The following is a 24,927-nucleotide window of genomic DNA, read 5'->3' on the forward strand; positions in this document are numbered from 1 at the left end:
CCTAATAAAAAAAACCTGAAACTCAAATGTGCCATTGATTGCCCAAGGTTACCCAGGTATTGGAATACAATTCTTGTATGGAGTCTTTGACTATTAATCCTAACATTGAGCTCACACTTCTCTTGTTACAGTTTTCTCCAACTCTGAATTCTACCACTCAATTATGTAATATTTCATTTTTTGATACTTAAATCTCCAATCTTTCATCATATTTTATTTTGGCCCAAACATTCGAAAATGTTAGAACCTTTTTGTCACTTTTGCCAAGTGCCAAAGCTTTGACTACATGAAGTTACGTCCATACCCACCGCTTATTATGCGGAGAACATAATATCCTTAAATCTTATGTGCTTATCTAGATAGTAATCCAGAACTGTGGTCCCCTTCATACAAGATTCCTCTGCCTTTTCCTGCTTGCTCTGTTATTGTGTCATGTTCCCCTCCTGTCATTTGGGGACTTGGATTTCTTTCAATCATTCAATCTGTGAAGTCACTCAATTCTGACAGCCAGTGTCAGTAACAAGCTCCATTTGGCCATGTCCAAAGAGCACATCTCTACTCTTATTTAAAATTGCTGTCACTATTTACATGGTTGGTCAATCTATTTTTATGAAATTATAATTTTTCTGGTTCTGTATGATATCATATTATTTTACTTCCCTGGCAACTGATACTAATTCCCATTAGTTGGTTTGTCATTTTTTGCTTTACTTCTGAATGGTGGTGTGTTCTAGGGATCAGTTTAGGCCAACTTCAGTGCTTTAATCTTATTTTAATTTTTTACTTCTATAATATGTGTGACTAATTAAAAACTAAGTAAACAAAAATGAATAGTACTAAAACATATATCTAAACATAGCATTTTCTCTCCCACACCTTTCCAAACCCCAGTTCTTCTCCCTACAGGCATGTACTTTCAAAGTGCCTTGTGATAATTACTTCACTGTGTGTGTGTGTGTGTGTGTGTGTGTTTATATACATATATACTCATGCTGCTAATTTATGATTAGCAAACTTGGTGTGATATATATATATATATATATCCTGTGTATGAGATTGATATTTTACTCTCACCTTAAAAGTATTGTAGCATACTTTTCTTAATTTTATTTTTATAATTTATTTTATTATGATTAGCAAATATTTTTCAATGCTTATCCAATTAGTATACTAGTAACATACAAGTATATGAGTAGTCCATTTTGATTTTTGTGTTATTATATTTTTGGCCCCCAAACAGGAAACAAATGACTTTACCTATTCTCCCACTCTTCATTTTCTTAGCTTTCTACATTCCCGACATTCATTTTCACAAACTCTCCAAGCAGATGATAAAGTTCATCTTCTATGTTCTTCATAGAGAAATTGTGCTTAAGCGTAATTCCGGTGTCTGTACCAGTATGCAATACAGCTTTCTCTCCATTACACAACTCCATTGCCAGCTTCCTTAACATTACAGTACAGTCACAGTGGCAGTTGTTTCTCCAATCCACTCATGAAAATCCAGATAATAAGAAATAATTATTGTAGGTAAGTTCACTCAAAAGGACTTTACAGAGTAAATCAATATCTCAAAAGTCTAAAATTCATACTTGCAATATTTCCCTGTCAGTTGCACATATAAGTAACACTATCCTTATATGTGTGACTAAATTTTAACAACCCTAAACTTGAAACACACATGTCAAAATTTTTTAAGGTGACTCTTGAGTGGTGGTGATAATAGTAATGGCATTAGACAAAGTGAGCTACCTGGGGAATTTAGGGGTGCCAGAAGGGTAGGTGAAGTGTGTTTGCATGGTTTTTACTTTCTCAGTTTCTAGTGTAATACTTAGACTCTGAAGGATTAGATAAAGAAAAATAAATGCATACAGAAATATATTGATAGTTATCTGAGAAGTTATGAATTTAACCTTGGTATCCACCACAAGAAGAAAGCACAGTAAGATTACGGTATTCCGGTCTACAGGAGAAATGGGTGTGTCCTTGGTGTCTGTTGATCTTATTGAAGGAAAGATATTAGATCGACGATTACAACCTGCCCTCCTATCCCAGCTCTACCAGCATAATCCTTGCTACAGCCCTGGAGTGAAATGCTGGCATAATCATGCTGAATTATGACATTCAAAGCACTGGGAGTGTGCTTTGCTGATATTGTGGAGGGAGACCTGAGTGGAGGAAGAAGACACGGCAAAGTTTCCCTTAGAAAAAAATATTCAAGTGATTTAGGTCTACTCATTCCTTTAGACAGCGCTGTATTTTAAAAAATACCTTATTTTAAAATCTGTTTAATATACATGTATAAGCCAAGTGTTTTTGTGTTCTCAGAGAATGAAATGTAAGAACACTCACTCATGCTGTCTGTTACATATTTATGCACACTATAAAGTACAGAAACCAATGAATAAATATTATGTTCTATAAAGGTATATAATTGATGTCCTGTAATAATCTATTGTATATGGTTTGGCAGGACCAGGGCACTACTGAAACATGAAAGAGCCTTCTCACCAGGATCTGGGATCCCTGCAGAGCATCTATAGCCCAGGTCCTTAATTTTCTGATAGGAAGACTGAGAAGAAGAGGAGGTGATTCAGCACAGATTCTGGATTTTCCTCCCTCCCTCATAGACATGAGCAGCGATGAGCTGTATTGTTCATTCATTGGAGAGAGACAGCTACTTTTCTCCCTCGCACGGTATTTTAGATAAGGTCAGATTTCTCTTGCCACCATAACTGAACTCCCACTGCAACAAACCCAACCTGCATTGTCAGAACTAAAAGAGTGTAGACCAATTCTCTAAGCCAAATCTCCTCAAGCATTTTTCCTCAAGTACCACAAAAGGTGTCTTCACTGGAAGTCTGAATTTGGGCCTTCCTGGACTTCATGCCTGGGAGAAAACCCTCTCTCCCATGCCTGCCCTGGACAACCAACGCACGGAACGTGTTTGTCTTTTGCTTCAGTCCCACTTATCCTTTCTCGCCTGCAGTTCCCTGGAGGCTAAGCTCTCAGCTCGAGAAGAGGCCGAGGCATGCACCTCAGTTTTAATCACGTTAGATGTGTGGGAAAAGGCACTTTCCTTGAGGTATTTCTGTATTTCTCTTTTCTGGTCCCACTTCTACACACAGAATTAGAACAGAGCTAGGCAAGATCTCTATGAGAAGAAAAGGAGGTCAAATAAATGTCTTCCCACATTTCCAAAGGTCTATGGCTTGGGAAAGTTTGCAATCTGGTCCCCATGTGAGCTATGTCAGCTCACCTCCTCTGTGGATGTGCACCTGCAGATCAGCAGCCAATATTTGTTTTGAGAAGTCTTGGCTTTGCAATGACATCAGTGGTTCAGTGCAGAAAAGAAATGTGTGCGGCCAACTGACAAGTGTGCTTCAGCTCTAAAGCTTCCCCATCTAGAAATACCTAAGAGAATGGACATTTTAACAGGTGATCTAGAGGGATGGGCAATGCTGAGATGGAAATCCTTCCATGATCAAAATGATTCGTGGATGCTTTGGGAAGGTTTCCCCTACTGAGGAAGACCATGTCACAAAGAACAGAATTCTAGGCTTTGGGCATTATAAAGAAAAAACAAACAAAAATAAAAGACAAACCTTTGAGATGATTCAGCCATTCCCTTCAGAGACCAGAAAGAAAAAAGGGGTTCAGAAAAGTTAAGTAGCTTGCTTGAAATTACCGTGTGTGTGTGTGTGTGTGTGTCTATCACACTTGAGGCCAGAATCAAAGCATAACCATCAGCCCTTTCCTCTTAACTACAAGATGTACTTTCTTTGTTTGATAAAGATTATGTGTACAACTCATATCTCTCCTTATTTGTTCACTGGATAACAGAAGTGCTCAGTTCACATGCCAAGGACAAAGCATTGTCAAAGGAAAGTGGGGGTGGGAAGGGCAGCTCTTCAAAGACAGAGTGCACACAGTGGAAATGGGTCAAGCACAACTGTATTCCTTCTCTGTTCCTCTGCTTACGAAACACCCTATTTGCCTGTACATTATTTTTCTTGAACCTTAAACAGAAAAACACAGTCAAATATCTAGAAATAATACAAATAAACCCGGCACATTCTATTTTAAGATTAAACCATTCACATATAGTCTCTTTACTTTCATGTTACCACTAAGGTAACCAATCGGGGTACCATATTTGTTTACCAAAGCCCATTGAAGGTTTGAGTTCAGCCAGGAGGCCAAGGAAGGGCAGGATGTTATAAACTATTAACAAGAAGGGGCCTGGGGATTTGAAGTAACAGTGGGCAGAGTGATACTTGAAGATGACAAAGAAATGAAAAACAGGACAAAATTTCCCAACACACAGTGGTTCATCTCATGAGGGATGTGGAGCCAGATGGCTGTCAATTTCTCTGTAATTAGCCATTAGGAAATCTTATCTAACACAAAATATCATGCTTAGATTATCAAGCATGCATAACTGAGAGTTAAACTGTGATGTCTGGGCTATGTTTTAGAAGGCAAGGAAGAAGATAGTGCCTTTCTATAAAATTAATGGGGAATTTAAAGGGGTAAACTTCAATTATCATTAACTATGTTTTACCCAGATTCTTGCTGAAGTTGGGAAGCCAGGAAACACTCTTAAATCTGCAGAGAAATCAGGGCAGGGGCAGGGTGGCGGGGAAGGGTGCCTGTTGGGAATCTGGTAGAAATCTTTGTCACTCTGCTATTAGGTAGAGTTTCTTTATTTCTTTTTCTTTTTTCATTTATGGTTTTATTTAGCACAAATGAAACTCATAAACAGGCTGTCCATTCATTTTCTTCGCTGCGCAACATGGCGTTGGGATTGGTGACTCTGATGGGCTGCTCTTTCTACGATGGGCTGTTCTTTCTATGATGGCTTTGTGATTCTTGGAGGAAACGTGGTGAGCAATCTCTGCACAGTAAAACGTGTTGCACATCAGCAGTACTTCCAGCTCCTTGACATTGTGGACCAGGAACTTGCGGAAGCCACAGGGCAGGATGTGCTTGGTTTTCTTGTTGCTCCCGTAATCGACGTTGAGCATCAAGATCTGGCCCGTGAATCTTCTCTGAACCCTGTGGTCAATGCCTCTGGCCTTCGCCAGAAGTGCTTAATCTTGACATAGTGGTCGGATTGGTGCCGGATGAACTTCTTGGTCCTCTGTTTGACAATTTTAGGCTTTACCAAGGGTCTGAGGGTAGCCATGGCCTCCCTGCCCAGGACCTGAACACTGTCACAGAGCCTCTTCCAATCACCAGCTACTGAGCAAACGAGGAATGGAATGGGTCTCTGACAGGCGTATTTTCCCTCGTGTCTCCAAAATTAGCAGAAGACTAGCTACTCTCCAGATACGATCCTGGGAGGTCAAGTCGAGTATCTTAAGGTCCTTTTCTTGTTAAATTCAAGAAAGAGTATAATCCATTGTTTCTGGTCTCCTACCTCCTCCTTATGGCTTTCTGTCCATTACCAGTCAGTAGGCACTTGAAAATACCAGTGGTAAGTATTTGGGGGACTCTAACTTAGAAAGACACTTTTCTTTAAAAAAAAAAAAGAATTTTGGATTTCTGGGAGGGAGTTCTATTATCTCTGATTAAGACTCAACTTCCCCAATAAAGCAACAAATTTCACATTTTATAAAGGTATGAGACAACATATTCATTCACACATGTGACTGTCACATAAGTATCCATCGTTTCATTACTTACAGTATGAAATACGATGATGCTCTATTGATCATATATTAAACCTGTAATGTTTGTATGGATTTCTGTTAGTTTCTGATGCTATGTAATTTTCATAATCTCAGTATTACTTTGGTGAATGGAGGAAATTGCCTTTGGTTCTGGAGTTTTCAGAGAAAACAACAGCTCTTCAAACATTTAACTGATCCAATTCATGCCCATGTCTAAGATTTAACACTTTCTCTTTTAAAAGCCTAGGAGTCTGCCAGCCGCCCCTCCCCCCACCCACCCACCTTTTATAAGCTCAATCACTGCCATCCAGTAGATTCTTACTGGTAATGAGCCTGTAGGACAGAGTAAAAGTGCCCTTGGGGGTTTCCAAAGCAGTCAATCCTTATGGAGATAGAAAGGCTCAACTTTCTCCCATATGGTAGTTGTCAGATTTAGATTTGAGCACCCAACTTTTGGTTAGAGGCCGAGCACTTAACAACTGTGCCATTGGGTATCATTAACAGGAATAGAGAAGACATTAATTCAAATAAGTCATTATACAGGTGAGATCACTGAAAAACAAAATAATTAACTCCTCAGATGCTCAGTGCTATGGTAGTTGGTACAAGTGATATAACTTGTTTTTAAAACTAATTCCTAGCCTTGTAAAGCTTAAAAGTCTAATTTGATGATCATTGTTACTCCACTTAACCCATTAATGAACAGGGTGTTATGGTTTTGCTATTATGCTTCATATAATATCATAGCTTTGATGTTAAATATTATAAGACCAGAATTGTGAATATTTAATGGAACCCAGACAAGCCTATTCATTTGCATACTTTTCCAGATGCTTTGGGTAGCTTGTCCATAAAGTTGGTTATTAACTACAGAAATTCTAGAGCCCTCAAACACAACTGTTTTACTGTGTCCCTTCAACTCTATGCTTTCAAGAATAGAGTCAGTAATGTGTTGTAGCAGCCATGCGTAAGAGGTGAACATTGAGATGGGTATTTAAAAATTGGAGCATGTGGAAGGCAAAAAAAGAAGCAAGAGAGCATTCTTGGAGAAGGTAGAAATGTTAATGAAGGCTTGGAGGCACAAATGAGTATGAAGTGGAGATTTCTGGATTAGAAAAAGGTGGTTTCTAATGGAAAGTAAGATAATAGCACACCAGTGGCAGAGAGCCCTAGAAACGTGGAAACTGTACAGGTAAGAAATATAAAGCTAGTGGAATAGTTGTTGCACAGCAATGCCATTAGAAGTTGTGTATAAGCAGGATTCATCTAAGGGGACTGGGAAGTAAGATACACATCTAGAAGCTATTCTATGACTCATAATGATAGCTGCTAGACTGAAGGGTCGTTTCCAGGTAAGTTCTACATCTGTTCTAAGCACCCTAACTGCAGTACCAATGCCTTGTGCATTTGAGGGAGTATAAGAAGTTAGGCAGAGAAGCAAACCCACATCCTACATTAGAGAAAGTCACTATTCAGACCATATACAAGAGGCAATCCCTTGTAATCCTTAGCTTTAAAAAATAAAAAATAATACCAAACAAGTGACCCTCAAGGCAGTTGTGACTCATGGTAACCCTGTGTGTCTCAGAGTAGAACGGTGCGGCATAACATTTTCAATGGTTGCTGTTTTAGAAGTTGTTACTAATCCTTTCTTTCCAAGGTTCACTTGGGGAGCACTTGAACCTTCAAACTTCACATTTGTAGTTCAGTGTATTAGACAGTTACATCACTCAGGTACACAAAAATGACATTGCTTAGTCGGTTCTGACCTCTGAGCTACCATCCATCCTGCTCTAGAGAGCTTTCTAAAGCTGCCTATTCTCTCTAGGAGAGCTGAAGGGACCTGAGATCTCTAGTCAACATCCCCCTCTCCTTTATTTTTAATGGTTAGAAGGCAAAGGTACAGAGAAAGATGTACCGAAGCCAATTTGCAATCATTTGCTCTACTGCAATTTCTTGGCAACTGTTGTGTAAGCTCCGTGTTCCACATGACAGGATTAGGGTGGTTAGTCATGAACTAGATGGCCATGTCTGTGACCTTGTGGGACCTAATCCTACAATTGGTGCTTAATTGTCTCTTGGGAAAGCCATGCGGATGAGATGAAATCATCAGCATTTGACCACGTCTGCTGTGAAATTCCTTTTCAAACAGACGAATAAAGGCGAGGAGGACAGATGAAGGAATAAAAGCAAATGACAGTTTGCTGTAGCGACAGCAAGAGAGATGCTGTCTCTCACATGACAAAGCTGACCTCCGGCCAGCTCTTCAGGGGACAGAAAAATAAATTACGAGGATATGATTTTAGAAATGATATCCCAGTTGAGCCAGGAGATCTTTGCAATTAGAAGGTCATTTATGTGGTTAACAATATTGCTGCATCCCAAGCGCTGCTTTCTCCTGAGCCTCCGTAGAGAAGATCATCCAAATCAGTGTGAGTTATTATAATTATTGTTTTATTCTCTGTTTTCACTAAAAGCCAAAGAGCATTTGCTTACTCCTTAGTGTGGCAGTTGGCAATGTGGAATATCTTTCATCTAAATGAGAAATTGGAAAAACAACTTTTATGCCTAGATAATATCTGGGAAATCAAGATATTAATATAAAGGCTGATAGGAAATGAAGCTGAAATGAATTCTCTCCTCTTATTTAATGTATTCAATGACTGAAGTTGTCTTTTTTATTTTTCCTAGTGAAAATGTTAACTGAATACCATTTTTGTTTGGTGAATGGTAAACTCTTTTTGTGTCACAGATTTCTCAGTCTTTCTGATTGCATTTCTGACATCTTAAGATAATGCTGAGGGTCCCTGGTGGCCCTGTGAGTTAGGCATTGTGCTGCAAACCACAAAGTCTAGGGTTCAAACTCACCAGCACTTCCTCTGGAGAAAGATGAGGTTGTATGTTCTGTAAAGATTTACCAGGCTGGAAACTTTACATCGGGTTGCTAATGAGTCAGAATCAACTTGATGGCAGAGGGTTTGATTATTTGAATTTAAGAGTGTTGGTATATTGGAAGCTTACCATGCCATCACTTTGCTAGATGGTTGGTGCTCCTAAATTTGTTAGACCATAGGTCAAACCAGAAGACATGTGTGGAGTGCCTATTTTGTAGGAAAAACTCCCCCAGTTATTATTTATTAAGGAGATTAAAACATAAACATGTGTCAGCTGTTCTGGGATGGGAAGGTCACAAGACCTCCATTGGCTATTTGATACTAGTACAAGTTTGATAGTGTATGTGATAGGTAGGTTTATTGTTCCAGCTTGACTAATAGGAACATATGGGATGAATCAGGTTGCAGTTTGATTGGAGAGCAAAGAGATAAATGATTCATCACGGCCCGCCCCTCGCTTTCTTATTCTCTGGTGATCAGATCAGCGTGGGGCTGCTTTAGCTAGTTCTTGCCTCAAATTGTGAGCTACATTATCTCTAAATCTTGTTGCTAGAGCTTGAAGTTCCTTCAAGACCTGCTTCACCATGCTGCTGGCATGTGCATCACTTGAGTTGAGGCTGGTGGATCCTGTCATCTTGCATTACTTGAATTCAATATCCCTTCCAGACTTGCTTCGCTAAACTCCTGAGCTGCAGGCTGTTAGTGACCTGCCCTGCTGTTTGCTGCCCGTTGGTGGACTCTGCCTGCATTACTCAAGGGAAGACTCAGCTGTCTGCTTGCTTGACCTTGAATGCAGCAGTCCTCATGAGTTGAAGGACATCCATGAGTTGAAGGACTAACTGTTCCATGGAAGTGAGTTGAACTGAGCCCTCTGTACTGCTGTGTGGACTAATTAGCTGTTATATTCTTTCGTGCTATATAAACCTATCCTTATATATAATCCACAGTGTACCATGCTGAGAACACATGTTGGAAAAATTTAAGTCTTGTTTACTAATAGACTTGTTGCAAACAGTCCTTAAACTCTCCTCAGCACATTTTCTCCTTCTCTCCTCTTTGTGAAACAGCTGTGGTAGAAGAAAGGCAGCCGGTCTGGGCACAAGAGAAACCACTTCCAGAGCAAAGGCTAACTTAATTGACCATCCAGGTGATGGCACTTACAGAAAGATGGTCGTTGTTCCAGAACACTTTAATTGCACCAGGTTCACAGGGGCAGCATGGAAACCACAATCTGTTTACCGAAGTGAAAGAAATATCTTTCATATTTCCTTTGGTCACACTGAAAGCTTGATCTCAATATGTTGGTATACCCCTTCCCTGGAGTGGCCAGAGTCAGGGAGTCTTAAACAGCATAATAGCATGATAAAAAAAACAACAAGAAAGAACTCATGATACATCTGTTTTCCAACCTTAAAAAACTTTGCATATCAAAGTCAACCTTATGTTGTTGTGATGGTTAAGTTCAGACTCATGGTGATCTTATGTACAGCAGAAGGAAAGCATTTGCTCTAGCACCAACCTCACAATTGTCACATTTTCACCCATGTTACAGCCACATTGTCAGCCTGTCTCATGTGGACGCTTCCTCCTTTTAGCTGCCCCTCCTCTTTATCAAGCATGGTGTTCTTCTCCAGGGACTGGTCTCTCCTAATAACATGTCCAAAGTACGTGAGAAAAAATCTGCAGCCTTTTCCTCTAAGAAGCATTCTGGCTGTACTTCTCCCAAGACAGTCAATCTAATAGTCTTCACGTATTGAGACACTTTTGCACTTCATCAGAACCCAGCCTTGAATAACTACACATTCTCCTTGGCAAGAATTTGAGGAAAGGAGTATATAAGAGTCCACTGAATGTATGCTTCAATATTGTATGTGAGTAGAAATTTTCTCCAGAGAGTTTGAAGGGCATGAAGGTAAGGGGTTCAGAGTCTTAAGAAGAGAGGAAACACATCCCTAAGCCTAAAAAGATCAAAGAAGCAAATTTCAACAATCCACATATACAGCAGCATGCATGGCATTGTTGCTGTTACTTGCAGTTGAGTTTATTCAAACTCGTTGGGACTCCAAATGTTTAGATTGAAACTACTCCATCGAGTATTTGAAGGCTGTGATCTTTTGGAAGGAGATTTCTAGGCCTCACTTCCTACACGCCTCTAGGTTGGTTTGTTTCACCAACCTTTAGGTTTCTAAATCACCACTTAGCCGTTTGCACCAGCTAGGGAATCCTCATCATGGCTTTAAAGCCTCATTGCTTCTCGGCCTTTTGGCTAAGATCAACTGTAAAGCCTGTCAAATTCAAGGTCTTCATAGACCTCAGTGGTGTCACCTCCACCTGAATCATAACTACAGATCTCAAACAAAACAGAACAAAAAGGCCTCACTGCCATAGAATCAATACTGACCAGAGAGACCCTCTCAGACAGGGTGGAACGGTTCCTGTGTGTTTCTGAGACTGGAAGGTTTTCCAGGAGGAGAAAGCCCCTCCTTCCCTTATAGAACGATTGGTGGTTTCCAATTGTCCTCCTTTCAGGCCGCCATCCAACATGTAAACCCAATGCCATCAGTGCATGTCAACGACAGATCTAGTTCAAGAACAATGAGGAAAAGGGTTGATTTTCTTAGTAGAAAACTAACGTGGTCATGGATGATTGCCTATCTGTACCTGGAGAGGTGGATCTGAAGAATGTGGATGGATGCTGTTTGACTTTGATTCCCATGGTTTCGGGACACTTTTGCCTGGATGGGGATTTCTTAGAGCATCTTAAAGCCTGAACACCTATTCTTGGGTAGATCTAACGTGGATGACTTGGACTCTGTGCTTTCTTCCAGGGAGCTCTGAGTGTGAGCCCTGCTTGGCTCTTTTCCTGCTACACATCTTGGGATCAGTTATTCACTCTTTCTGAATTATCCAAAAGGATGAAGTGAGGGGATGAAAGCCTTCCTCTTAGGGAAGTCAGTGTGTGGATGAAATCATTTAGATTAAGTCATTAAGAAAGCACGTAGTGAAGGTAGATTAATTCCTTTTAAAACCTTGGTATTAGAGCAGTCAATGGTAGAATGGTGCTCATGTGGCATGTAGCAGTTAGCATGGGTGTCATCTTGGATCAAAAGGCCTACTCTTCTTTTCCTCAATTTGTTGGCAGGAAAATAAGATTGGTCATTCTAAAAAGATGACCCTACTATTACAAAGAAGGCACATGCTCCTTAAGGGAGCACTCCGAGAAAATAAAAGGATTGCTGGGAAGGGAAAAAGGCATTTTCCAAAATCTACTAACAAATTTGCTAATGTCAAATATTTATTTCAGTATCTCAAATACATATGATAGAAAAGGTTTAAGTGCAGAAGAATTAATATAAAGTCATAGAAACCTTTATTAATAAAAATATCAACACATGAACCTAATTCTTCCCAATATAGCCTCCATCGAGGTCTATCTACGTCGAAAGGCAGTGTTTTAATCTCTCTAAACTTTTCCTGAAGAATTCTGAACTTGATTTACACCACAGCCAAATGGTAGTTTTGACATCTTCCAATGCCTCAAATTGTGTTGCCTTCAGATGTTCTCTGAGTTTTAAGAACAGTGAGAAATCTGAAGGGACAAGATAAGGGCTGTAGAATTGATAGGCTGAGCTTTCCCAAGGAAATGCTCATAGGACAGCTCTCCCTACCCTCAAAGATGGGGCAGCAGCAATGCTGTGATGGAAACACATTCCTTTGCCAAATTTCCTGGGCTTTTTATCACCAGTGCAGTTTTCATTTTTCTTAACAATCCTTCCTAACGAGGCCATGTGGTCCTCCAGCATCCTTCAAGAAAATACAGCAGGACTACCCCTTTGGAATACCTTCAAAGCAGTCACGATCACCTTGTGAGCTGATCTATCTGCCTGGAATTGAACCAGCCCAGCAGATCCTGCACTAATCATGGATTTTATTGGAGTATTTTTAGAAGACATCGTCTATCATTTGGGTAAATATAGTGACCCTGAACTGTTTTTCCTGATACACAGTCTTTCTTCTTGCCTGTGAGAATCCACACTAGATGAATAAATGGAGTCAAAGAGATTTGTTTCATCTATCAAGGTCCCACAACTGGGAAATGGTAGAAATTACCACGGGTCCCTTCTATCCCAGGTTTACCATTGGGTTAGAACAGCATTGATTTCAAACTCTGGGTGGCAATCCATTGGGAGTCATCATGAATGCTTACAAGGAAATTAATAGAAAAGAAAGTATTACAGTGCATTACACATTGTTGGTAAGTATTGTTTATGAAATTTTGTTGAGGGTTGTGTTTCATATTCTGCCATCATGCAACATATATTTCTGACAGTAGGAATTGGGGGAAGGATTTTAAAATATGCTATGTTAGGGCTACTAATAGTTTAGGCTTTGCATACATAGTTCATTGAACATATTTCATCATATAAAACTTTTTCATTTATAGAAAGCTGAGATTTGAAGAAGAAAAACGATTTGCTCAAAATCGCAAGACCCATAGAATTTTACTCTGCTGCTGAGCTCACACTATATCAAGTAGGACGTTGTGAACTGGTTTTTCCTTTTGTCAGACACACAGATTGTGCTGTTTCCCGTTCTTGTTCAGTTCCTTTTTGCATTACTTTTAGCTCCACTGCAAATCTGATGACTAATTAAGCCACATATGTCTTATTTATCACATTGAATGGAGAACTTGGACAAAGCATAGAATGGAGACAGCGCTGAAATTGCCATGCCCGAATCAATGGTATTTTTGCATTTTGAGCCCTCCAGTGTTCATATAATCCTGTTGTAAATATGGACAGTGTCAACTTTCATGGTGATTATATAAAGAAACATTGCATGTGTCGACAGAACATTCTCAGGTATTATGCCTCTGAGTTAAAATGTATCGGAATAAAATAGGTGGTGGATAGAAGTAAAAGGCAGTTTGCATTCTTCAGAGGCCTTGCTCAATAAGTACTGAGTTTTGATCGATTGATACAGTGTCATATTTGACTAAAGAGGTGGGGAAGTTGCTACTGTCGCTTTGTGTTGGATGGCAGCAGAATGCACTATTGATTTTGTATGTTGGATGGGTTGTCAGTGTATAGTGCATTGTTGATTTTGACTTTTATAGCCAACATGTTTCCTTTAATTGGATCATTTGTAAAAGAGAGGAGGGGACCTGTTCTCCTTTGACAGTGACTGATTACAATCATTTCATGTTTGTCAATATTTGATAAACCCACTGTTACCCAACAACATGGCTGCCAACAGATTCTTTGTGTTGTTTGTGCATTCTGGCTCCACTTCTCTATTTATACCAATATCTCTTGTGACTTGTCTACTCTTTCTCTCACAATTCCATATTTTTACTTTTCCTGCAAAACACACACACACACACAGCCATTGAGTCTGTTCTGACTCAGACAAGCTCTACAGGACAGAGTAGAAGAAATTATGTTTGTTGTTGAGACTTTAACTTCTTACAGGAGCAGAAAGCCTCATCTTTCCTCCACAGAATGCTGAGCAGTTTCGAACTGCTGACCTTGTGGTAGTCTATTATGCCACCAACCAGGGTGGCATCATTTCAGTCTTTCTTATATTTACAACCCATCCACTTTCCAAGAACTATCCTCAAAGTCTACGGCACCCATGGATTCCCTTCTTTTTGACATCCTTCATAAGCTGTCGACTAAACCAGAGTCTTACAACTATTCAAAATGAATCCCATTGTTCATAGATGTTGAATAGCTCCTGTGAGTTCCTAGGAGAAAGAACAATCCATTGTGACTGATCAAAATATCAACTGATGTTCCAATTGATATTTCTCAATGGTCCCTTATGGTTGTTATGAATCAGGATTTACTCAATGGTAGTGAGCTGGGTTTTTCGTTTGTTTTAGAATTTTTAAAAAATGGGCATAACCGGAAAAAATCCCTCTGAATGGAATTGATGCTTCTTAGAAGAACCCTTTATGTGCTCCCACCAAGTGCTATTCTATGTGATTGGGAATAATTGCTGCTTTATTATTAAATATGCCTAAATACCCTTGATGGTTTTGTTTCATCTTTTCTGCTATGCAGTTCTCTAATATTTTCTCTAAAAGAGAGCAAAACCATGACTGCTGCCCGTGGCCTCTTAGGCCATACAAACTCCAGCCCCTGTGCTCATCCACATGTCCCAGACAGCCTGGAGCAGGCACCTGAGTTAGCAAATGTTCTTAGGAACAGCAGTATTTGTGGAGAAATACTAGAATTCCGATGGAGTTATTGGTAGTTGCTGTTGAGTTGGTGCCTGACTGGTGGTAATGCTTGGCGTACTGGAATTGGGTGTTCGTGCTCCCTAAGGATTTCATTGGCTAATTTTCCGGAGGTAAATCACATGATTTTTTGTTTCTACTCTTCTCAGCCTGGATGCTTTGCTTAAACCCATTCAATAACATGGCAACACATAAACCTGAATTCTATTCTTCTGGAATTTAGGCAAGGCATTTAAATTATCTTTGGCTGAATTTATTCACTTTTCAGTTATAAAGTTCAGGCTAAATCATTTTCCCGATCTTGAATCTCATTCCCTATAACCCCATGGTTTCCCACATTTCAGACTTGATATTTTCCCAACAGATGCTTGCAGAACAATCTCTATGTTTTTCAGATAGGTATATCCTAACATAGGCAGACTATTCTGGAATATCAAGGCATCTGACTATTTGCTGCTGGAGAAATATTGCTCCCCTCTCTAGATGTAGTGATGAATGCTGCCTCAGCTGCAATTGCTTCATTTATTTAATTTCTTTGTATTCTACCAATTATATGACTTGCTGACATATTTTACTATCTGTGTGAAGGGTGAGCATTTCAGAGAACAATTCTTTTTCATTAAAGCGTTCTGACAGCAGGAAGTCCAATATACCATATTGGTCATTTGCAGGTACCGACATTCACTGTAATCTCATTGACATGAATAAACCAATACAACTGGAATTAATAAGAAACAGAGGAAAGTATTATTGGCTGTATAGAAAAGAATAAATATGAAATATTGGTTTGTAGGCATTTCTCAGTTTTATATATATAAAGGAAGAAAATATTCATTTACTTGGAATATTTGGAAAACAAAACAAATGTGTGATTTTGACAGTTGAGATACAGTGTAACTATTATAATATTTAAGAGTCAAATAAACTTTACTAAAGAGCCAGATCAGCTTTTCTAAAGGTAGATTGAAGTCTGAACTTAGTCAGGCAACACATTTGAAAGAGTTTTATTTTTCTGTTCATTATCTTCAACTCTGCTCTAACTTCTCCTATCTTTAAGTCCTGGAATGTAGTTCCCAGAGTAAACAGGTCACTTTTTGTAGTTTAAACTCAATCCCATACCTATTGGATCTCTCTGCAAGGGAGTTGGGCGTAATCTTATACTCTTGCCTTCTCCCTCTTTCCATTCTTTGTTGAAAGATGCACTTAGTCGAAGTCAGGATTGATGGAAAAAATTCTGCATTTCCAACTTATCCACGAGGCTATAGAGTGCCTCTGGACAGCAGACATCTAAGTTGTAGCTCAGGGTGGGGCGAGTCCTTCAGGAGAAATGTTCTCTGAGGTGGAGTGTGTCCTCTATGGCTTAACGTCTCATCACTTCCTCTCAATGTCAACACTTGGTAATATACGTCAAGGCATTTTACCTTTGAGGGCTCCTCTGAGTATGAGAGACAACTGGTGTTGATGATACACACTGGCTATTTTCAGTCTCTCTATATTTGATGCACTCAGTTGGCCCAAGAGCTACTCACTTCACCTACATCTTTGCTGCTTCACTAATGTCAATCGATATCCCCTCTTTGTGTCCCATGGGTTCTCCCCAAGTCCTATTCTCCTACACATATAAGCCAGAACGATGCCTATGCATAAGTTTAAACAGAGGCAGGATGCAGTTCTCTGGTAGACTCCACAAATCTCTACAAGTCATTGGACATTTCTCTACAAAGAGACAAAAGAAAAAGTTATAACATTCTTTCCCAAGATTGATAGCTTAGTGTGAGCTACGGTTTGGCTGAATTATTCATCTTTTCTTTAAAAGACAGACTGAAAAATGGTGACAGATCTGGGATCTATAGAGACATGCATGGTAAGTGGTTTCCTTGAGAATACAAGTGTATGCCACTTAGAATCCACTTGGGAAACAACCCGGGGTATAATACAACTGTGGTTCCATAAGGTTCAGTTTTGTTTTTAAGGGAAAGTTGTAGCTCCTTTGGTTGATTATTTCCTCCCAATGGCCTCAATGATTAAAAACACAGATTCTTGCAGTGCTGAACCTTAGGTGGGATACAGGCAATTAGAAGAGGTCAGCCTCTTGGTATGGGCTCTCAAGTTTTCTGTGATGGATAAATGAGTGAATGAGGCTTGGCATACTTTGCTTTATTCTTATTTTCTTTCTCTCCTTCTCTTGCTGCCCCTGCTATTCTTCCATCTCTGCCAGCATCGCCCGCACCAGCAGCAATGGCAGCCGATGGAATGCTGGCTCCCCTATGGTGGTCACAAAACATCCAAATCACATATCGTCTTATTTCACAGATGATACCGTGTACATCAAGCAACTCATACTTACAAGATGTTTGTAGTTTATTATCTTTTATTCTAATCTGAGATGTACATAAGATTCCATGCAAAGGCATTCTAAATTTGGATGATCTGCATTTGTGCTGGGTCAAGAGAGTCTGAATGTATTCTAAATCTCTCCTCACACTTATAATAGACAAATCATGGAGTCATGAATACATTTATGTTTAAACTAAAATAGTCCATTAATATCAAGTGAAAAATGATTATTAGTAGTTTTACATACCAATGCTTTAATGCTGAGTCCACATGCCCAGAAAGAGTTAAAGGCAATAGAGTTAAAGACTACCATATACACAACCCTACCATAAAAATAGAAGCATAGATAGAGACACATGCTAAACAGATGTGGGAAGGATAACAAAAATATATTCACATACACACAAACTTATATAGATAGATTCGACAGAGGATAACTCTACATATGTACTTACTTATACTGTAAATATATATTAGAACATGCATGAAGGTAAATTTATGGAAATTTCTTAGCCATGGCCAAGATAAGAGTTGGGAGGCTCAGGACCATGGTCTTCTGAGTTCACCAAGGTAAGTGTGTAGAGTATTGTCCACAAAGACAATTGTCTACATACTGTTTTGATGAGCAATGACTGGGGTCTTAAAGGCTTGTGAGCAGCCCTCTAAGATGAGACTGTCTATTTCTCCTCATCCAGAGTAAATAAGTGGATGTTAATCAAAGAAGTATGAAAAAATTAGTCTAATGACTACCAGACCATTGGAACTCTGAGACCAGGAGAACTAGATGGTTCTTGCTACCATTTCTGCCCACTCTGAAAGAGGTGCCATTAGAAAATCTTGGTTCGAGTGGAGAAAAGGTGGAGCAAAACCGAAAATCATAATAACAAGAACAGGCTATAAACCAGACAGAAACTGCTGCAACCACTGAGCCTAAGGACCCAAGTCACGCTTCAGACCTGGAAATGAACTCACTTATGTGGCTCAATTTTAAGCCAAACAGTAGAGAGTTTTATAAAGTGAACAATAACATCAGGGGAGTATGAACTACTTAATAAAAACACAACCATCAACTCTGAGATCACTAGGACAGCATTTACCCAAGGGTCAAGTTCAACAGGCAGGAAAGAAGAAGCCATGGAGATGAGCAGCAGGAAGTCAAGTAAGGGATGTTACATTGTGGGGAAGGCAGTCCTCCACATGAAACAAAATATGTATTTATTTTTGAATGGAAAATTGATTTGTTCTGTAAAACCACTCAATTTACAATAAAATTTTACTTTAAAGAATACATATAAAAAGGCAAATGGTGTGTTAGTAAACTCAAACTCACTAGCTGGAAGTCAATTTTGATTCATGAGAACCTACAGGACAGAATAGAACTGCCCCCTGTGGGTTTTGGGGACTTTAAATCTTTAGAGGAATGGAAACTTCATCTTTCTCCTGTGGAGGGGTTGGTGGTTTTGAACTGCTGGCCTTATGGTTAGCAGTCCCATGCAAAACCCACTGTGCCACCAGGGCTTGTAATGTCTTAGTACTACAATGAAAATACAAATCTGCCTCCCACACACTGAGAGCCACAGTCTTAGACATTGTTGTAAGCACACTTGAACAATGCAGCCCAGATTTGACAATCAAAACAGAGGCATATTCAACAGCCCATTTCTGGTTGAGTGAATTTAAGAAAAGATCAGGCGGCACGGTGATGTTTAACTCATTACGGTCTCTGTTTTTAAAATGCACTCTTAGAGAGAGAAAAGTAAAGATCACTCACGATATATTTCAACTCTCTGGAGGGCATACATTTAGTAGCAAACTACCTCATATTATACAATACCATATATGGTTATTATCATAAAAGAATATTATAGAAAGTCTGTATGATCGTCATTGTCATTTAGGTAAACAGGAGATAGGATGGGCATATATGAGTCATGAAATTGCTATGAGAGGATAGGACAGTACCGATCAGAGGGAAATGATCACCCCGCAGGCTCCACACCTCAAGTACATGGCACTTACTGCTATCAGATCTGTAAAGGACACATCAGCCAAACACTGGCATTCAAAACACACGACAGGCAGGGAATGCTTTCCAGCCTTATTGTACGGGGCTGTTGGGTTTATTTTTCCCCTTCCTCTTTCTTCTGCTTTTAAGGGTTTCCGTCATTTTTATTCATTTCAACAGCAGGTGTGAAATAGTAGGCTGTCATCTGCCTTTTTGTAGTGCTGCGGGCCAAAATTATAAATGGGTTGACATTAATGGCAGTCCAGAATTTAGTGCTGTATTGGTAGATGGTATTGAAAATGTTTTGATATGACAGATGAAATGCCTGCCACTGGAACTTCAGTTAGACTTCAGCTGGCTACATTGGACTGGGATTTTTTCCCCCCTCCTTTAAATGCATTGCTGTTGATACTGAGTTTTTCAGGCATTTCTTCATCTTTATACTCCATTCTCCTTTATCTCTTTTCTCTGATGTTGAATTCTTTTTCTTCGTTTTTCTCTGCCTTCACATTTTTCTTTTTCTTGGCTTCCTGAGGAGGTAAGGGTGAGTGCAATGGTCTTGGTCACCGTAGTAAGAACAGGGCTTCCGTAAGAACTCCCACTCCTGCTCTCTGATCGGACCTCAAAGAAGAAACCCCAAGGACTCCACAGATCTTTTTCAGCATGCAGACCTAGGTCACCCACTTTTCACACTCCCAGCAACCCATCTAGTTAAAGTCAGCACCAGGATGGCCCAAGCAGGTAGACTGACCCACACTCAATTGTGTAGGTAGTTTGGGTGAAAATAAGAGTGTTCCGTGTTTGAATAGCTTTGCAGAATGCTGGTTAAACAAAGATGAATGGATGCGTCTCTGAAGAGTGATTTCTACTGCATGTATTCTTTCCACCACTGTGGTCCCCAGGTGGTTACTTCCTAGGGTCTCTTAATTAATTTTCTGTGCCCAAGGAAAGACTTGCTGTTAGACCAGACAAATGTTGACCTTAACTACTTCCTGTGAGAGGAGGTCTTCCCATATTACTTTTCTCAAGAGCTTTGGAGGTAAACTTTTTTTTTTACTCTTGTCACTCTGTGACTTGCCCACGTGTCTTTCCCCCTTCACTTGTATAAGGTGGGTTTTAGTTCCAATTTGTCTCAGGTACACGTATGCTATTGTCTACATCTTTAGAAACTCGCTTGAAACGTGATATACTCTAGCTCTTCATGTCTGAACCCTTAAAACAATTGGCCATCCCATCTATAACCCTGACAAGTCTCTGCTGGCACCCCATCAAAAGGCTCTAATAATCCATGGGACCATTTCCCTTTCAACTAGCTAGTTTGGCTAGTTTCCCTAGAATTGCCAATAAGAATGATTATTACATGTAAAATACATAGTCATTTTCCTTTTAATGCTTATCGTCTAGATTGTAGATATAAAACATTTGAAAATTACTCAGGAATGTCTTTTGTTGTTGTTGTTATATATAAGAGGGCTTCAATAAGTTCTTGGAAAATGGAATGAAAGATAATGGATCTTTCCCCCAAATGATTTCACCTGCCCTCATATTTAAACTTCATATAAATCTAAACTCTATAAGGGTTTTTTAAAAGGTTATGATAGGTAAGTTTATTGTGCCAACCTGACCAATGAACAAATGTAGGATTAATTGAAGGGCAGAGAGAAAATGGCTCAACGAGCCTCACCTTTCTTACCTCTAGCTCTTTGATGATTGGACCAGTGTGCGGCTACCTTAGCTTGCTCTCTGCCTCAATTTGCAAGTTACACTACCTGTGGGACACCTAGCCTGTGGACTGTGTCACTATAGTTTGAGGTTCCTTCAAGACCTGCTTCGCCATGCTACTGGAGTATACATCACTTGAGCTGGGGACTGTCGGACCCTGTCATCACCTGGCTGACTTTTGGTGACCAGCCTTGCTGTTTTCTGCCTGTGGCCAGATTGCCTGAATTGCTCTACAGAGGACTCAGTTGTCTGCATCCTTGACTTGCATCCAACAGCCCTCAAGACTTGAAGGAGTGCCAGTGTGTGAGCTGTCTCACGAAAGTAAGTTGCACTGAGCCATTTCTACTGCTCTATTATTAGCTGTTTATTTCTTATGTTATATCTATCTATGTAACATATATAACATCATAAGTGTTCTGGTTTTGTTTCTCTAGAGAACCCTGTCCAACATAAAGTTATGGACATTTATTTTTTTCATCATCTTTTAGTTCCATTTCTCCCATGTATAGACACATAGTCAACATGGAGCAAAATTGATTTCATTTTACAGAAGGAGAAAACATTAATGGGTAGCTAGAAGAAAAAGTATTCAATGATCCCTTATAGAGAATGGATTGTAGATGGGATGAAAGGATTATAGATGGGGTGAAGGGCATGGAAGTGATATATAAATGGCAAAATCAAGAATTATATATGGTGTTGTAACAATAATGAAAACCAAGGTATTTTTTTTGCCCATGTGAAATACTAAAGAGCTCCTGGTGATGGCAGTTTGGTGGGGCCTTGAGTGAGAATTACTGTGACGCAGGCAGAGGAGGGCATCGTCCCTGCTGTGAAACAGCACTGAGAGAGGTACACACCAAGGCCTGCGCAGGAACGGCATGTTTAGAGAATCGCAAGGAGCCCAGCTACAAGAAGGTGTAGTGTGGATGGTGACAATTCAGATGAGCTGTGGAGTCCTGAGCCAGAAAGTTGGTCTCAGGCCAGATGGTGAAGGCAATAAATCGCTCAGGGATCTCACTTCATGCCACAGGTGACAAAATCAGTGTGGAATGGGGCAGGTCTCCTGCTCAAGGGCAGGACAGGCAGAGGACTTCTGAAAAAGAAGCCACAAAAGGGGAATCAAGATGAACTTTATTGGAATACGGTCTGGCCAGCAAAGGTCTTTGGATTTTTGTAATGCTTGAATTTATGTGTCCATGGCCAAGACAGCTGTAAATAAATTGTACTACATTTTGTCTCGCGACAATTTTCCTTTGCTTTCTCTCTATTGAGCATATAGGCCATATACCATTTTACTCATAACCTTATCTATTTGTATTGAACATTCTGAGAACCATGTATGATTCTAAGCAGTATTGTGAGGGCCATGTCAGGAACATCAAGTTTATCTCAGAACTTTCCAATGAAGATTACTCATGCTACATTTAATCAAAGGCCATAAGATAAACAAACACTAATGAGAATAAGCATCGGAATGGGGAGAGAACATCCCATCTGGCAGGCATGTTGCTTGCGAGAAAGAAATCATATTATATTCTATTATCGTGTGATAAGGGAGTATAGAATTGGAAGGAGAAAGGTAGTGAACTCACATTGAATGGGGAATTTTCACTCATCTAAGATTTTGTCTCCAAACCGTATACTGTATGATAGAGATGCGCATCTTGAAGCTAGCCTAGTTTCCCGTGAAACTGAAAGGTCGGGTACTTCTAGTTCTCCTGAATGTCAGACCTTATAAAGGAGGATCACAGTGCCATGGTATGTTTTCAGGAGAAAAATTCTGAAGAAAATATGGAAAGATCAAATGCTGTGAGCTTAGTTGGGATAGGGAGCAAATATCATCCTTCTGTTTTTATTAAATAATTTGACAAGTGTTCCTCACTTAGTCCTGGCACATTATTGTATTGGTGCTGGTTTGAACACATTGGGCTTGGTCTTTGTCTTAATTGTAACAACACTATTAGCTGGGGTTTTTTTTCCCCCTGTTAACTGATTAAAAAAAGAAATCAAGGTTCAGAAAAGTACCTAACCGATTGTCTCAAAGCTGCTAGTCATCAGGCTAGAGAAAGACCAAGTAAGAAATGATGCAACTTGTGTTTGCTGCATTGCATAACATTGTTTAATTCAGAAAAGCAATTATATGGGGAAATGTAGAATATGGACCATTTGCACATGATTATGAGTATGTATGTATATATATAGTTATAGTTATAAATGGAGTACTATCATTCACCTGGTGGAATCTTCTCTCATTTCAGTCATACATACTTCATGGGAAAACAATAGGAGCATCATTTTACAATAATAAAACAAGTTACTAGTGATGCCTATTGTCATAGAATGTGAAATTCATGAAGGAAAAAGAATAAGCTAAGAATATCTCTCAGAATTCCACAGAACAATGCTCTCACATACAACATTTTATTGAGTGTGTCTCACGTGATGGAGCTATGGGACCTGCCAGGGATATTGACCCTGAGAGAGTGATTGCCATCAAGCAGCCTCAGCCTACTGAAACCAATAAAGGGGTGGACAGGGAATGTTCCGCTCATGTAGTAAGTGTTGATATTAGGGGTGAGTAGAGGAATACTCAAGAAAAGAGGCACTCATCCCTGCTTTCTGTACTTAATGGGGGAGGGGATATAAAAAGAAGACTTTCTGAAGAAGAGGTTATTCGAAAGGTTGTTTTTTTTTTTTAAGAGAGAGAGATGATTACCACTCATTGAAACTTCATGTGTCTCAGAGTTGTCCTGTACTCCATAAAGATTTAGGTGACTCATGTATTCAGAAATAGATAACCAGCCCTATGGAAAGACTCCAGCTCTCAAAAAGTTAGCAGTCTAGTAAATTAACCATTTGCATCACCTAGGGACACCAAAGGTTGGTGAGGTAGTTAGTTTATTACACCAACCTGGCCAATAAACACATGTGGTGTCAATCGAAGGGTGGAGAGATAAATGGCTCAGTTAGCCTCACCTTCCTAGTTCTCAGGTCTCTTGCTTTCTGATGGTCGGACAAGGGTGCAGCTGCCTTAGTCAGTTCCCTGCTTTAGCTGGCAAGGCTCACTTCCTACAAGACATCCCTGAGGAGAAGTCACATGTATCTACCCTGATGCAGCCCTGGGTGCTGGAGCAGCCATGTGGAGACCCCTGCCAGCGCTGACGCTTACACATTCACTGACTCAGCTTTCCTCCTGCATTCAGCAGCATTGCGTCTGTTTTGTGAGATGGAGGGGGATTTTGTGGATTGGTGTTGGACATATGGATTCATGGGGTAATGTTGGACTTGTGGGCTTGGGCAGCACTGGGTTGGGATGTTTTCTTGATGAACACTTACTCTTTATATAAAACTCTCTCTGACGTATACATGAGTTTCTGTGGATTTGTTCTTTTAAAGTACCCAGACTAACACATTTGGTATTCCTAATACATTAAAATATGCATAAATTAAATCCACGTACTTATGTTTTATATCCCCTTCCACCATTGCCTGGTTAAGTGGCAGTATAGCCAGTTCTCATTCAGTGACGTCAACTCTTCCCTAACTCACAGCAGTCCTATAGGACAGAGGAGAAGTAGCCCAGTGATTCATGAGGCTGAAACTCTCTATAGGAGTAAAACACCTGGTCTTTCTCTTGCAGAACATCTGGTGGTGTTGAACTGCTGATTTTCCACTATGGCATCACTAGGCCACTATTTTTACAACTGCCATTTCCCACTATTAATTCTAGGCATATAGCTCATTAGATAACCAAATTGATGCAAAGGTATTAAGAGGTAACAAAGATTTAGTGTGTCACCTCTCCAGGTATTATTTTCTAAATCTGAGGATTCTGATCGATTCTTCATAAAATTTACCTGAAATAAAAACACCTACAAGGTGAGAATTCTGGGTTTTAGGGCAAACTTAAACAGAAGAGAATTGGAGGCAATGATGAATTTTGATATTACCAGAAATCACACCCATTGCAACTGTAATGGAGATTTTGACTAGACCACTCCATCCTTAGGGAAGCACTCTACATTGTGCTGATATCATAGAGAGGAAAGT

The 24,927-nt window shown here is 39.7% G+C and overlaps 1 non-coding gene across 1 annotated transcript; it reads right to left on the reverse strand.

Moving 5' to 3' along the window:
• Positions 1-5,211: 5,211 nt before the first annotated feature.
• Positions 5,212-5,349, reverse strand: LOC115871698. The gene has a single exon (XR_004047422.1). It is a non-coding gene; the product is annotated as a small nucleolar RNA SNORA7 (small nucleolar RNA).
• Positions 5,350-24,927: the final 19,578 nt, after the last annotated feature.

The sequence above is a fragment of the Echinops telfairi genome, unplaced genomic scaffold (genome assembly GCF_000313985.2).
Source record: "Echinops telfairi isolate 266 unplaced genomic scaffold, ASM31398v2 ScPeMD7_7400;HRSCAF=8409, whole genome shotgun sequence".
NCBI classification, from domain to species: Eukaryota; Metazoa; Chordata; class Mammalia; order Afrosoricida; family Tenrecidae; genus Echinops; species Echinops telfairi.